The sequence below is a fragment of the Gorilla gorilla genome, chromosome 13 (assembly GCF_029281585.2).
Source record: "Gorilla gorilla gorilla isolate KB3781 chromosome 13, NHGRI_mGorGor1-v2.1_pri, whole genome shotgun sequence".
In the NCBI taxonomy this organism is placed as follows: domain Eukaryota; kingdom Metazoa; phylum Chordata; class Mammalia; order Primates; family Hominidae; genus Gorilla; species Gorilla gorilla.
In genome coordinates, this window is record NC_073237.2 from 50,684,399 (window position 1) to 50,697,542 (window position 13,144).

At 40.4% G+C, this 13,144-nt stretch overlaps 1 pseudogene; it reads left to right on the forward strand.

Moving 5' to 3' along the window:
- LOC129524479 (histone-lysine N-methyltransferase SETMAR-like) overlaps positions 1 to 13,144 on the forward strand; it is a 58,614-nt pseudogene that overhangs the window by 20,471 nt on the left and 24,999 nt on the right.

Here is a 13,144-nt window from a genome sequence, read left to right on the forward strand (position 1 = left end):
TCAGTCTTGTCTAAGATTTGGCCCAGATTTCTCTGACACCACTGAGTCCCAAGCACTTAATTTTCACCCTTTGTTGTCTCACTCAACCTTTAAAACAACCCATATGTGGTATGGTTCTCATTCTACACTGAGGAAAACTGGAGCCCAGAGCATTTACCAGCTTCTCCAAAGTTGCCCTGCTGGTAAGTAGTGGAGTGATAAATAAACCTATGTCCTCTGCCCTGATTTGCTGGCCAAAAGCATGACAATGGATCAACATTGGTTCTATTTACCCTTCCTTCCTTAGTGGTGAGTAGTCAATAGGGTGACAGTATGTAGGGAAGGAAAATAACTGTGAAAGAAAGATCCTTGCAAATCACCCCGTGCAGAACCAAGTAGATGAGTACTGGGGAGTGGTAACTAACATTTTGGAAAGTAGCATTTTGGTAAAACTTTGATGGTGAGCTTTGTCACACACTACATTTCCTAGATCTGCTCTGTTAAGCAGCTAATTAATTCTCTTGGGGCAATTACCCACCTACCAGAAATGGTCTGCTGCAGGCCCATGCCCCTAGGCACAGTCTGTGTTAAATAAACAGCAGAAGAACCCTGAAGTGGCAGGGTTGTAGCCACTCCTTCCTCAGGTCAGCACTTGGAACACTTGCTTGTTCTGGGCTGGGCTGCACAGCATCATGCACAGGTGGGTGTTCTGTAAGTGCTTTTTAATGATGGTGGTAGTGGTGATGTATGAAGGTCTGTTTATACTTGCAGAGAGGGTCGTGTATTTTAACAAGGAGGACTTTTGATTGGCATTTCAAAGAGGCCAGTGTTGTTGGAAAATGTCAGCACCCTGCGTAGGAGGGCACTTCATAAGTGTTAAGGGATTGGGTCTGCTAAGGGGATTAGGATAATTGTTTTGGAGTGAATGGGCAGGCTCAGTAAAGGTGACCTGAAGTCATTTTAATGGGCATCGTGGAACTCATGGTGACAACTCAGACTAGTGGATTAAGATGCTCTGATGGAAATTCCCAATCACTGCTTAGCACTGGTTCCGTTGGGATACTGGATGCCTATTGTATTGCTATGCCTGGTAGGGTGACTCAGTTTCTGGGCTCTAGTAAAGAAATGCTGATCAAAGGAACTGCCACCCCACCATGTGGCACAGGGCTCCTTTGCCTCCAAAGATGAAAGGTGCCTATTTCCATGGCACTTATTATTCAGGGAGAGTCTTTTAATGTATGCCAGTTAAAGATCAATCAGGGATGAAGTCAAACAGTCTCAGAATAGAAAGTCCTATGAATGAAAGCAAAGAAGGGAAACTTTCTCCTGAGTAAGCACCAGGCCTGCTTGCTGAAAGTTAGTATTACATCTAGTTTGCAGGCTTTAGGAATAAAAGATAAGCTTCAGAATGAATGCACACGTAGATTCTGAGTTTAAAAAAATAGTGGTTTATATTATGTACTAGTAGTCCACGTCTACCTGCAATCCTTTATATATGATAGAAATGTTGGGTAAAAAACTTAAATTTCAAGTACTGGTTGACCCAGCCAAAAATTATTGAATCGGGTCCTTTTTTTGGCCAAAGGCTGGGATGCTATCATTGCCCTTCATGTTTGGATACTTTTGCTTTATGCAACTTGAATTTCTTTGTGCATGAGACTATCCAATGGCCATAAGTATCACAACCACCCTAAAAGAACTAAAAGAAGGTATTCTCGAAACAAAAACTGGCTTTCTCTGCAACTTTATTTCATCATGAATATATGAAGATAATTACTGATTGGTGATTTCAAAGTTTATAGTGCTGTCAGCTGGCATGGGGGCTTTAAACAATAATGCTCTGAACAGTTATAGTTTATCTAAATCAGATGCTCATTAAGGAATTGGCTAGAGTGGACAAGGAGGGAAGCATAGGGCAGGCAGGGCAACACATCAGCTTAGGAGCTATGGAATGTCCAGCTTTGCTGCATTGTGAGATTTGCTCCCGCAGCAAACAAACTTTGGGTTCCTATAGAATACAAATTGAGGAACTGTATACACAAGTAGCACTCAGTCTGGAAATTCCATGCCTTCCCACACTGGTTTTTGTAAACAGAGTCTTAACACCCACATTACATACCTGGCCTGGGCTGCCTATAATCATTCCAGTTCTTTTGGTGAGTAGACAATGACTGTTTCAGATACTAGACTCTTTAAGTTTAATGCTTATATGCTGTATTTATGGAGCATAACTGGTCCAAGATAGCTCTTCTTTAAATTAAAAAATGCATAATATGTAATAAAATTTACTGTTTCTCTACGCAACATGCTCTTTCTCTACACACATTCATCTTTGAAATTCCTCACTCAGGATTCTCAAAGGGCCAAGGAGAGTAATGAAGATCTTGATGAAATAGCCCAAAACTTTGAAATATTCTTTCTCTAGAACAGTGTCAGAACCACTGTGGGTGGTTGTTAAAAATTGAAATTCCTGGAATTCAACCCAGGTCTACTAAATCAAAATCTTGTGCTGCTTCAGGAATCTTCCATTCATATAAGTCTCACAAGCACTTTTGTGAACCTCTGCCAGATGCCACCAACTTGTTTTCAGGGACAACGCTACACCTATTCTGGTGTTTTGGGTGAGTAATTCTCATGCTTATAGAGAAATTCGTCTAAGTTTGCTTACCTACATTTTTATCTGATTCTAGGGAGATGGATTAGTGTCTAAATAATTTATCTAAAACAGAAACAAGGATTGAAACAAAAATCTTCTTCCTGGTCCTTTCTGCTCCTCCCTCTCCTCCTTTTCTCTCTTCTTCTTTTCTCTTCTTTTAAAACTTTCCTGGCCTCAGTTACAAACATATGTGTCATACTGAGGAAGATAGAGGGTAAAATGCCAGATAACAATAAAATGTCAAGGTGAGCCAACCTCGTTTTTGGGATTCACGTAGAAAGTCTGAGGGGGGAAATTTTATTTACAGGTGGGTTCTCCAGAGGAAGAATGGCACACTGCAAGGCTCTTAGGGAGAGCATAGGAGAGCTGGAAAGGTGAATGCTGAAGAATAAAATAAAGACATAATTTATGAAAGAGGACAAACGGTAGTAAACTGAAGATACCGAGGGATGTAAATTTTACACAAAATACAACCCAGCGTCACTATGCTGGTGAATGTTGTGTGAGGAAGAAAAGAGTTTAAAGAAATTTATTTGACGTCTAGCTGAGCCAAAGAGGCGACTACTCACCTACTTATTACCAAAAATATGGAATCACAAAGTTTTAGCCAATATACCTCCATTGCGACTATCCTCAAGTCCTAAAAGTCACAGGAAACATACCCGGATAACTGTCTCACTCTCATAAAAATCCACATTGGCTGGGCATGGTGGCTCATGCCTGTAATCCCAACACTTTGGGAGGCCGAGGTGGGCAGATTGCTTGAGGTCAGGAGCTGGAGACCAGCCTGGACAACACAGTGAAACCTCATCTCTACTAAAAATACAAAAAGCTATCGAGGCATGGTGATGGGCACCTGGCAAAGCATGGTATGATTTGGCGATCCATAGGCCTCTTCTGGTCTTATATGATTCCCTAATCCAGCTACAGAGCTTTTATTCATTTTTATCAAGAAAGCCATTCCCTTGGCTTAAGACCGAATGCTTTAAAAAGTCCAAAATCACAAGGCACAAAAACCCACTTTACAACCAGGTGCTCAGTGAAAGTAGCTAGAAAATCACGGCCCAGGGAGGTTGGGCTGGAGAGACACGGATGGACAGATGTGGTTGTGAACTGTCTGAGGCTGGAAGCCCTGGCATTGTGTCCCAGAGTTGGAAAGCGGCTGCAATCAGGAAGAGCATTACCAGACAGTAAAGGAAACTAAAGGGCAGCATCGAGTGAGGAAACTTCAAAGACAACATTTTCTTGCTTCATAATAATTCTCAAGGCTAGGTCTGATTATGACATTAGTGGAATGAGTAAAATAGGTGGAAAACCTGAGGCAGGGAGAAGTTGGATACTTCTTTAATATGATGCATGGACATAGCCAATACTAACAGACAGACTGTGTGTCAGGCAGCTATTATTTTCTCTAAATTAAACCAACACTGAGGGATTATTTAGAGGAAAGGATAGACTGATATTCTAATTTGTCAAAGGCTAAAGAAAAATATAATCAACCTCATTCTCCTGTCAATGAGAGAACAATATTCATGTACTCTTTTTCTTTGGCAGGATTAGTTCTAATCATTCATGTCTGTGAGAACTGAATTTCCTGGAGAAAGGCATTGGGAAAGTTGAACTTAGAGTTACATGTTTTCAAACTGATCATAAAATCTTTTTCTAAGTGGAAAATAGGTTAAATAATGTGGTCTTATCTTCTTACCTACCCTGTCCCTCCAGTTTCTGGCTTCTGGTTGTGTAGCAAGGACTTTAGGGTTGGGGGAGCAAAATAGTTATAAAATGTTGAGCCCTACAAATGGTAGATTTGGCTTCTGTGATCCTGCTAATTGGGTAGGTTCCTGCCTTCTCCCTCACCCATACATCCCCAAGGGCTTCACTGCATGCATGGAGACAAGTTCAGGGATTGATTCTAAAGTAATGGGATCAATGCTCACAAACTTGTGTGAATATCAGCCTTATTTAGTTCTGGGATTCAGTTTTGTCAGTGTGCTTTGGTGTGAGATTAGGAAGTAAACAAGGCCTTTGGTGAAAAGGAAAGAGTGTATCATGTCCACATGGATTCAAATTTGTATTAAAAAACACAAACCCTGTGTAGTCCAGCAAACAAAAATAATAAAAGCCCAAATATAAAACTGCAGGTCAGAGCCTTTGCGATGCCAGTTTATGTCTTCTGTTTTAAAGTCATATTTCATATTTATAAATGCTGTTCCAAACTCAAACTGTAAAGCAGGTTTGGATTTGGGGATATTTTTGGTCATCTACCTTTCTTGCAATACTCTACTTGCCTTTCAATTACTAGTTTAATGATAAACAGGAGCCATGCATTTCTTTGACTTTTGAAATGGAGTATACATGAACCTCAAATGTTGAAATTTATCTAAGTATATATACTATTTTATTGATTTGATTATATATAGCTGAAATGTTTCTTAACATATTATTCTAAGACAGTACTAGCAAAAGGAAATGATTTTCAAAAATATTCTGAGGAGCACAAGAATGAAAACAAAATGATACCACACTATTGGGAAGCAGAGTCTGTGTAATATTATTGTTGTTACTGTTAATAATAATATTTCCTAATCTGTAGCAACATTAACTAGTATATAGTAAGAGCTTAACTCATGTTGAATTAAAAAATCAAAGTTCTATAATACTCCATCTTCTACGGCGTCTTATATTTCGAAGTCCTGGGTAGAAATGTCAGCATAATCAATAACTAACCTGCCAGCATAGCAGTGTAACAGAAGTCTGTATCTTAAGACATAAAGAAAAATACCTCTACTCCCCAGGTCCCATAGATAGAAAATGAGTCGGTGATTTTGTAATTTGCTCATGTCTCATTGAAATAATGCATTGTAGAACTGAAGCATCTACTGAGGACGAATGTGCAGCGAATTCAAACCAGTTAAACCTTAATAGTGTAAATGAAACCTTTAAATTGTGTGAACCACTAGCAGCCTTGCAACTCTTTACATGTGCAAAAAATTGAATGAAGACATATGGTCACCATCAACTTGGTTATTTAATTCTGAGATGACACACGTATTAATCTAACTGAAAAGGGGAAGCTACTATATAGCTGGTTGTAATTAGCCCACCACAAATTTCTATAACTACTTCAGTCTAAACCAAAAGCCAAAATGGCATTTCATGATTACACCGTCCCACCCAGATTTGCATTTCTTGATGAATTCCCAAGGTTAGGATATGAGCCATACTGTAAAACCAACCCTCAATTACACCTTTTTAGAGGGGAAGATTAGTGGCAGGTGGTGCCTGCTATAAAAGCCTCATTAAAACACCTTCTGGTGGAGTTTCACAAAAGGAAGCCACCAGATGGAGACCCATCTCCACATGGCAGTCTTACCTCAAATGAGAGTTTCACCTGACACTTTGGGGACAGACAATTTTTTCTCACCTAACAAGCCACTGAGGTTCAAAAGACGATCTATTAGGATTAATCGTACTTGATCACTAATCCATTGTAATGCCATATGCTGAAAGCGTTGTTCACTGTTAAGCCTGGAGCCAGGTAGAGCCCCTCTGGTAATGTAAACCCTCCCATTTTCCTGCAGCTAATCTAATTTCACCTCCTCCCAGACCTCGCATGCCAGGAATGATGCTTAACTTCCTCCACTGCCTCTGATGCATTTTTGAATGGGAGCAAATCTGATCTCAAAGGTAATGATGCTGAAACCTGCTGACTAATTGGAAAATGATTTTCCTGGTGGTGGTGTTTAGTGGGGCGAATGGATAAAAGGTATTCATTCTATTGTGCACAAATTCAAAGACTTAGCCCTGGCCTTCTTATCTGCACAGCTTGATACTACTCATCTCCTCCTCTTCCCTCCTTCTCTAAATATGTGTTTGTTGAATCTGTGATTTATTGAATTTGAACAATCAGCCAGCTGGGCAGCAAGAGTGAAATTTATGTCTCACAGAGGAAATTCCGTCACCTTATGCAGTCCTTGAAATGGCAAGTATTTTTTCCAGTGGTTTGCCTTTGGTATAGGTCCAAACCATTAAGTGCCAAACAGCTTAACTCACCACATATATGCGTGCACATACACATATATAGTTTTCTTATGTGTTTTGTGTTATGCTACTTACAAAGCACCACCCACAATGCACTTTCTTGCTCAAGGCCCCATATTTCTGAGTTGCACACATAATCATACACACAGGCGATATGAGCCCCACACATTTTGCTCTATCCCTGATCTCCAATATGAGGAGTTAAATGGAATAACTTTCAAATTCCTTGCAATATTTTATGATCACTTGGTTCCAGCCCTAAACAGACTGCTGGAGGGAATAGAGAAAATATTCCATCTGCAATGTACACTAAACAATGTCATCAAGATGACAAGAGTCGTCCTAAAGTCATATCACGCATTAAGCAAATGAGGCCAGGCCCCCAGTGCATACTAAATGCTGTGCTTCACACCTTCCTAAAAAGTGCTACCCCAAATGCCATGCTATTTAAAGCATTACTATAATTGAAAGATCTAATCAATGTTTCAAAAATGTGATCCTAATATTGCATAATGACTAGATTGAGGGAAGGTGCTTATTAAAATGCAGATTCTAAGAGAACAAAATACCTAGGAATCCAACTTACAAGGTATGTGGAGGGACCTCTTCAAGCAGAACTACAAACCACTGCTCAAGGAAATAAAAGAGGACACAAACAAATGGAAGAACATTCCATGATCATGGATAGAAGAATCAACATCGTGAAAATGGCCATACTGCTCAATATAATTTATAGATTCAATGCCATCCCCATCAAGCTACCAATGACTTTCTTCACAGAATTGGAAAAAACTACTTTAAAGTTTATATGGAATCAAAAAAGAGCCCACATAGCCAAGACAATCCTAAGCCAAAAGAACAAAGCTGGAGGCATCATGCTACCTGACTTCAAACTATACTACAAGGCTACAGTAACCAAAATAGTATGTTACTGCTACCAAAACAGAGATATAGACCAATGGAACAGAACAGAGGCCTCAGAAATAATCCCACACATCTACAACCATCTGATTTTTGACAAACCTGACAAAAACAAGCAATGGGAAAAGGATTCCCTATTTAAGAAATGGTGCTGGGAAAACTGGCTAGCTATAGGTAGAAAGCTGAAACTGGATCCCTTCCTTACACCTTATACAAAAATTAATTCAAGATGGAGTAAAGACTTAAATGTAAGACCTAAAACCACAAAAGCCCTAGAAGAAAACCTAGGCAATACCATTCAGGACATAGGCATGGGCAAAGACTTCATAACTAAAACACCAAAAGCAATGGCAACAAAAGCCAAAATTGACAAATGGCATCTAATTAAACTAAAGAGCTTCTGCACAGGAAAAGAAACTAACATCAGAGTGAACAGGCAACCTACAGAATGGGAGAAAATTTTTGCAATCTATCCATCTGACAAAGGGCTAATAGCCAGAATCTTCAAAAAACTTAAACAAATTTACAAGAAAAAAAAAACCATCAAAAAGTGGGCAAAGGGATAGGAACAGACACTTCTCAAAAGAGGACATTTATGCAGCCAACAAACTTATAAAAAATGCTTATCATCACTGGTCATCAAAGAAATGCAAATCAAAACCACAATGAGATACCATCTCACAGCAGTTAGAATGGCAATCATTAAAAAGTCAGGAAACAACAGATACTGGAGAAATAGGAATGCTTTTACACTGTTGGTGGGAGCGTAAATTAGTTCAACCATTGTGGAAGACAGCGTGGTGATTCCTCAAGGATCTAGAATTAGAAATACCATTTGATCCAGCAATCCCATTACTGGGTATATACCCAAAGGTCTCTAAATCATGTTACTATAAAGACACATGCACACATATGTTTATTGTGGCACTATTCATAATAGCAAAGACATGGAACCAACCCAAATGTCCATCAATAATAGACTGGATAAAGAAAATGTGGCACATATACAGCATGGAATACTATGCAGCCATAAAAAAGGATGAGTTCATGTCCTTTGCAGGGCCATGGATGAAGTTGGAAACCATCATTCTCAGCAAAATATCACAAGGACAGAAAACCAAACACTGCATATTCTCACTCATAAGTGGGAGTTGAACAATGAAAACACATGGGCACAGGGAGGGGAACATCACACACTGGGGCCTGTTGGGATTTGGGGAGGGATAGGGTTAGGAGAAACACCTAATGTAAATGACGAGTTGATGGGTGCAGAAACCAACATGGCACATGTATACCTACGTAACAAACCTGCACATTGTGTACATGTACCCTAGAACTTAAAGTATAATTTAAAAAAATAAAAAATATATAAAAAAATGCAGATTCTTAGACCTCAACACATACTACTGAATCAGAGTATCCAGAGGTGGAATCTGTGCAATTACATTTTTGTTAACAAATTTTCCAGATGCTTCTGGTGCACATTAGGTTTTCAAGTTGGCCAGTACAGTGGCTAACACCTGTAATCCCAGCATTTTGAGAGGCCAAGGTCAGCAGATGGCTTGAGCTCAAGAGTTCAAGATTAGCCTAGGCAACATGGTGAAACCCTGTCTCTACAAAACATACAAAAATTAGCTGGGCATGGTGGTGTGTGCCTGCGGTCCCAACTATCTGGGGGGCTAAGGTGGGAGGTAGAGGCTGCTGTGAGCCGTGATTGTGCCACTGCACTCAAGCCTGGGCAAAAGAGTGAGACCCTGTCTGTCTTAAAAAAAGAAAAAAAATTTTAAAGTCCAAGGAAAAGAACACAGGATCCCATTGCCCTTGATTCCTTGAGCCAGCAAAGCCAGGGCCCTCAGACCACTATACTCCTCTTTCCTCATCCAGAAGGCCCTGTGACACTGAGGTCAGGCAAGACAGTGGCACTGGTTGGACAAGAAAGGGGATGAAAAATACCCCCACTGGCTTTCTGGATCAAATTTGTAATGTGCAAGGTTGCTATGAGTGTTTTGTGTTAGCCAAACAGTATACATAATATGTCCCATACTGTACATGTTTACAAACCCTTAAAAAATCTTAAGTTTCTAATGACACCTAGTAAATAAATGACTCTAGCTTTGTTCTTACAGTTTATGTAGTCACCAGACCCCAGAGATAAAAATATAGCCCCAGCTTTCTGCAGCTGGAAGAGTTTATTTTGTCATACAAGAAAACTGCTAGATTTGGCTAAGCAAGAGGGAATCTCTTAGGATTTTTATTTTTACCAAAACAAAAAACACCTCAGTAGTCAATAGTAGTCTATCAGTTAAAATGAAGCAGGGAGTCCACACTTTTCTTATAATTACACACAGAGCATATTCCTTGTCTATCTGATACAACTGCCCTTCTGAAAAAGCTTGGATAATACCTAGTTTCATTAGTCTCCCCTTTTGTTCATAAGGACAACTTTTACTTTAACATATTAAGTCATGTAAGATGTAAACATTTTCTTATAAGTTTTGGTAATCATACTTCTGAGAGGTAGATCCTAGTTCATCCTCAGACAGCTGAAACTGACCTTGTCTTCCTCTACCCCACCTGTAACCCACCTCCACTCTGAGCATCCATGGCATGAGTGCTTTGATAAAGGAGAAAGGAACCCAGGAGTGAGGAGTATCCTGCACTGAAGACTGGACTCAGAAGAGACAAGTCAAAGAGAGATCAGCCAGGATAGGCCTCCCCTAGGCTGGCCCTGGGGCCTAAATCTAACCATCAAGAACCATATGATCCTCTCTCTGTATGCAGGAGAGAATTGACTCTGGCCTGGTGAAGAACATGGGGGATCAGGAAAGATCAGGAAGCAGCTGATTGGGCAAGGTAGCAATCTTTCTGCGGCGAAGTCCCCATTTTCCTTGGGACTTGCTGGGACCTGCAGGGGGGTAGCGAATTATTCCCAGGTGCGTGGGTCTCTAGAGAAGCCAGAAGCATCAGGGGGGCCTCCTACTCCTTGAGTATTTGTGAACTAGGACCTAGGAAAAGGGTCTGAAGGTTTGTGTCAACAGCTGACCAGTGAGGACAATCTGATCCCTAGTATCAAGCTCTCAGATCCTGTTTCTACCTAGAGGCTGGTTAGGCCTAAAGATTTAGGTTCATCTCTAAAAGCTGAAACTATTTAAATTTGCCCGTTGTTGCTGTTTTGTTCTGCTTTGGTTTTTTTATGGTGTGCTCTTTCTCTCCTTATCTCCTTTTCTCCCTTGCTGGCCTGCTACTATTGGAAGAGAAAATAAACTCTGCCATGGTGCTTTTCAAGAAATATGACTTCCAGTGACTCTCAGGAAGCCATAAGGGTGAGGAGGGGGAGCTCAGAATTGAGTTTGTGACATAACAAACACAAATGATTCTGAATTTTCTTTTTCTTTTTCATTTGTATTGTTTCTTTGATAGTAACATCTATTGCTATAAAATACTACACAGCCCATAAACATCAGGGCACAGTTCAAAGCTTTTAGTATAAAATAGAGTGTTCTGCTTTGATAAGAAGGCAAATTCTTACAAGGCAGCATTTATTTTTGTCTTCATCTACTATTTGTAGAACGTTGCGTTAACTCTAAATTTTCCTTGCCACATTTCCCTCAAACATGCTTTTTTCTTTTCCTTAGTTAGTTATTATTTCTTAATTTTATCAAAATGGCTTCCCGGACTCTCCCTGGTTCTGTCTGAAGGATTCTGGGTATTCCTCCTTTTAAAAGTTCCTGTTGTGGCTACAGGTTGGTCATCGCCACCTTCAGGAAGTATTTGTTCTTCCTCTTGACATTCTTTTTTTATTTCCCATTCCCTAAATAGTTTCCACTCTAAAGTCAGAATTTCTGTGTTTTCTAAGAATATAAAATATTTAAGTTTTATTCACTTGTGGCTGTTTGCTGTTCACATTTTTGTGGATTAGGGAAAAGTGAACACACGCATGGCTCAGTCTTCAGCTTTGCGTGTGCTAATATGTGGAAAAAGCTCTTGGTTCAAGAGTGAAGAGAGATGGTCATGATATCCAAACAGCAAACCCCCATTTTTTTCCACACTCCTTAGTCAATTTAGTTATCAAAATAAAATATATATTTTTTCTTCTGCAAAGCATTTACTTGTAGAGCTTTTATCTTCTCCGGTTACCTCAGATTTTTCCCAAAGAAGAAATCTAAGCCCAATTAGGGTGAGTGAGGGGAGGGAGGGGCAGAATTAGGTACCAGAATCCCCAGCGACTGCTTTCACTGGAACGGACCACAAGATTCTCTCAACCAACCCATTTTTTTCCCCATTTAACTAATAGAAGGCTGGGGAGTGACCTTTGCAGGCCAGTGGGCAGGAGCTGAGAAATACTCCCCCAAATGAGCCAGGATGTATATCTGTTTACTACACAGCATGCTGGGCTGGAGCTAATGACATTAATCCCCCTACTGCTTTTCATTAGGTGACAGACAGGGAGCCACACTTCGGAGGGCATCTACTGCTTCTCCCCATCAGCCAGCTGCGAAGAGGAGTCGCTCTGGGAACAGCGCCGCCCTCCCCTCGTTTGCTTTTCTTCCTCTATTATTCCTGACATGTTCACTGAACTACAGACTGCATATGTTTAAAAATAATTAAACGCGCTCCAAACAAATAGGCAATGTTTCCACGATCCCTGCAATGAACGTTCTGCGTGTTTTGACAGATTTTTCTGCTCGTTGGATTCATCAAGCAGCCTGGCTCTTTGCTGTCATTCCCGACAACCTTACAGATAAACCCCCAGGGCAAACTCTTTGGCCTGAGCTCCTTTCTGGGCTCTGATCTTGGGCACAGAGAACTTCCAGCCTGAGAGTCTCCAGACCTTGGGGAGAATCCGTGTCTGGGCTCCCATGGCAGAGTGGTTCGCAAATAGAGCCACTAGACAAAAGGCAGAAGCGCTAAATAAATGTGGGGCTCTGTTTTGAATGGCGCTGCTGTATTGCACGGAGAAAAGAGACTAGAAGGACATCCTATGAGAACGCTGAAAGACTACTGTGGGGCATCAGGACCATCCTCACCCCACCCCCTGGCAAATCCTGATCTTCCACATCCCTGCATGTCACCCCCTCATTCTTATTTTTTCAAAACTAAAATTCCTCTATTAAATGATGAAGATAAAGGAGAAGATACAGCTTATAAAACTACATAAAATACAGCATAACCAAAGAGATGAAAACATGTATAAAGAAAGCTAATTAAAGAGAAAATAGAGTAAACAGGTAAGAAAGAGACTTGGTGAATTTAGGGCATAACAAAGATGCTAAAATTAAGAGAAGCCTAATTGTTTTCCCAACAGAGACAAAGGTCTTCCTCATACAAAGGATACACTGGGATATCATCAACAATGTCCTCATCAGTATTCATTCAGGAAACAATTGATAAGTAAGAGTGTCTTTCTCCCTCAATATAGGCTTACTACATCTTGCATAACTATAACCACTCTGGAGGAATTTGGAGGAGTAAGGAGTGTGTGGATGTATATGTCTGAGTTGTCACAAAGGAGGAGGGTGAGGGAGGAAGGGGAGGAGTAATCAATAC